This window comes from Corylus avellana, unplaced genomic scaffold (assembly GCF_965113065.1).
Source record: "Corylus avellana unplaced genomic scaffold, dhCorAvel1.hap1.2 HAP1_SCAFFOLD_294, whole genome shotgun sequence".
In the NCBI taxonomy this organism is placed as follows: Eukaryota; Viridiplantae; Streptophyta; class Magnoliopsida; order Fagales; family Betulaceae; genus Corylus; species Corylus avellana.
The window spans coordinates 9,373-12,500 of NW_028290655.1; the positions used below are offsets into that span (position 1 = coordinate 9,373).

At 30.8% G+C, this 3,128-nt stretch overlaps 1 non-coding gene across 1 annotated transcript; it reads left to right on the forward strand.

The window, feature by feature from the left end:
- The first annotated feature begins 3,016 nt into the window (after positions 1-3,016).
- On the forward strand, positions 3,017-3,088 carry TRNAT-GGU (transfer RNA threonine (anticodon GGU)). The gene has a single exon. It is a non-coding gene; the product is annotated as a tRNA-Thr (tRNA).
- The last annotated feature ends 40 nt before the right edge of the window (positions 3,089-3,128 follow it).

The window sequence follows — 3,128 nt, forward strand, 5'->3', positions numbered from 1 at the left end:
TTTAATTCAAATTAATCATTTTGACTGACTGTTTTTACATATATTATAAGTAAAAAAGCAGTAGGAACTAGAATGAACAGTGCAGTAGCAATAAATGCGAGAATATTTACTTCCATAATCTCATCGTTTCATTTTTAATTAATTCGCAATAACTCGGGATTTAATCCCATAGAGCTGATAAATCTTTCGCCTGTAAATTCAATATTCAATGGGATGAATTACATCTCGACGATATCGAATCGGAGCAATATCATGAATAACAATATCTGAGCTATCAAATTGATTCATCGTCGAGAATTAAATAGTATAACATAGGAAGATCTTTTATCCATACCGAATTCAAATTTTGATTCCTGATCCGATAAATAATTCCTTTACTTTCTTTATCATTCTTTTCCTTTCCATTCTTTCTTTTCTATAACCTACGTCCCTCCTTGTGGAATCATCTGATGAAATATCATATGACCGCCTTTACACTTACTTACATTGGTTATAAAAAACCCCAATAAAATAACCAATAGAAGCGAAATGTAAAAAGGAAGAAGTTTAGTTCTAAACCCCCTTTTTATGATCTAATCTTCTTGGAAAACAAAGAAGTAGTATAAATAAGGAGAGTCCGGGTATAAAAAAATCGAGTATTCCATCAAATTCATTAAAAAGTTTGTTCTTTCTTCGGCAAGACCCTTAAACTTAAAAAAGATTATTCATTCCCTCACAAAGAGAGATAGGATCTTCTTTGAGCTTTATTTTATTAATATCCCATTTCCTTGGATTAATTTTGGGATGCATATATCAAAAATTCAGTGTGAAATTTGAATGAGATAAATTGGTTCAAATTCACATTAATAATTTCAATTATTAATTGAGGTTACACAAAATCGGAGCCCTAAAGGGATATACTTTTAATCTTAAAAGTATTATATCAAAGTTACTATGTTAAGTTAATCTTTTTTGTATCGTACAAATTCCATTTCTGTATAGCCCCCTGTAAACATATAGTACTCTATTACACAGATCGGGAATAATCGAAAAAGCCAGACTCCGTACGGTATTTCTTGGAATCCTGAATATAATTTTACCAATCATTGTACTAATCTACATATGTCTTTCTCCTATCAATTGGTACTAGTTGAATAAATGGTAATTCCCATATTTATTTGATGAGAAATGTGAAACTAATAAATAAATAAAATAGGAGGGTATCCTCTTGTGAATGAAATTCTGCTATTTCTTTTGTTCTCCTTTTCACAGCAAACGCAGAGATGAATTGATGTATTTTTTTTATTGGATTTGGATCTGTCGGGACTGACGGGGCTCGAACCCGCAGCTTCCGCCTTGACAGGGCGGTGCTCTGACCAATTGAACTACAATCCCAAGGAAATCAAGTGTACATCATACATATTCTTATGATTTAATTCAAACCCTTTCTATTTTATTTCTATTTTATTTCTATTTTATTTAGATTTTAGATTAGAATAGTCGTATTGTAACAGAAACGCGAGTAATATATTTGATATACACACGGATATGCACTTTAGTGAGAGCGCCTCACGGATTGTTAATAATCCTTTCGTTTTTTATAAATTGATTAATAATCAAATAAAGCTTTCAATGAAAAAAAAAGAGTTTTTTTATTTATTCTTTATTTTATTCTTTTCCTTATACTTCCAGATCTTTATATGAATCTAGTATGAATCTAGATCATTAGCAAGCAAGATCAGAATTTGTGAGAAAAAATAAAGAGAGCAAATGAACGGCGGTAAAATATATCAGAAAATTTTAGTTTTTTTATTCTTCCGTATTCCGATCAGGCATTTCTGGGGAACAACAAATGGGGTTCTATCATTTCATGGTGGATCGGCCAATTATTGGGCCGAGCTGGATTTGAACCAGCGTAGACATATTGCCAACGAATTTACAGTCCGTCCCCATTAACCGCTCGGGCATCGACCCAGGAAGAATCAATTCCCGGCTTATTGATAATTCATGATCAACTTCCTTTCGTAGTACACCTACCCCCAGGGGAATTCGAATCCCCGCTGCCTCCTTGAAAGAGAGATGTCCTGAACCACTAGACGATGGGGGCAAGTATGCCCGACCGCCATCATACTATGCTCATTGTATGAACAGTTTTTTTAAATTGTCAATATAATGTGGTATGATTAAATCTGAAAGATCTTTCCCTCTTTTCTGATTCCATAGAATCTTTTGATTCGTATTTATATTCATGAATCATTCATTCTAATCATATAATTTTTTTTTAATATTATTTTCATTAAATTTTCATTAAATATATTTATTTCATTTTCAATTTTATTATAATTCTAATTAATTAGAAATAGAATTATATCAAAGAATAAAATAAATAAAGAAAATGAATATAAGAATAAATAGATATTAATTATAAATCGATATTATTAAAATTATTAATATTAAAAAAAATAAATAAAATAATAAACTAAATCGGTAGAATAGAAATAATACGAGGTATAGGACCTTTTGGGGAGTGATTGGTCCGCCAGATCAGAAAGGGGAATGAAACTTCATTTCTTCCGCTTTCATTCATTTTGTTAAGATTAGATAGATATATTTCTATCTTACACTAAGCCAGGAAATTCAAAAAATCTGAAATTAAAAAAAAAATCTGAAAATATGGGAAGAAGGATAGGGATCAACAAGTTATTGAAAATTGTTTTTCTCTAAGAATTAAGTTCGGGGAACAAGTAAAATAAATCTTTTTATCAATGATTCTACGAAAGATCTTATATCTATGTTGAATTGGTAAGTCCATGTATCAATCAAATTAATTTCGTTATGATGGGGGTCAATTCAATTAGGGTCGGTTTTGAAACAATTCATTGCATTTATAAAATCCAATCTTAATAAACCATTTTTTTATTTTACCTATACTCACTAGATAAATTGAATTTATCGTTCCTGTATGTACATATATATATTAGAATAAGTAGACTCATAGTGGGTAATGACTTATTCAGTAATTAAATAAAAAAAATGGGCCCTTTTAACTCAGTGGTAGAGTAACGCCATGGTAAGGCGTAAGTCATCGGTTCAAATCCGATAAGGGGCTTTGGGTTTTTTCATAAAACCCCAGCCATACCATAGTATTC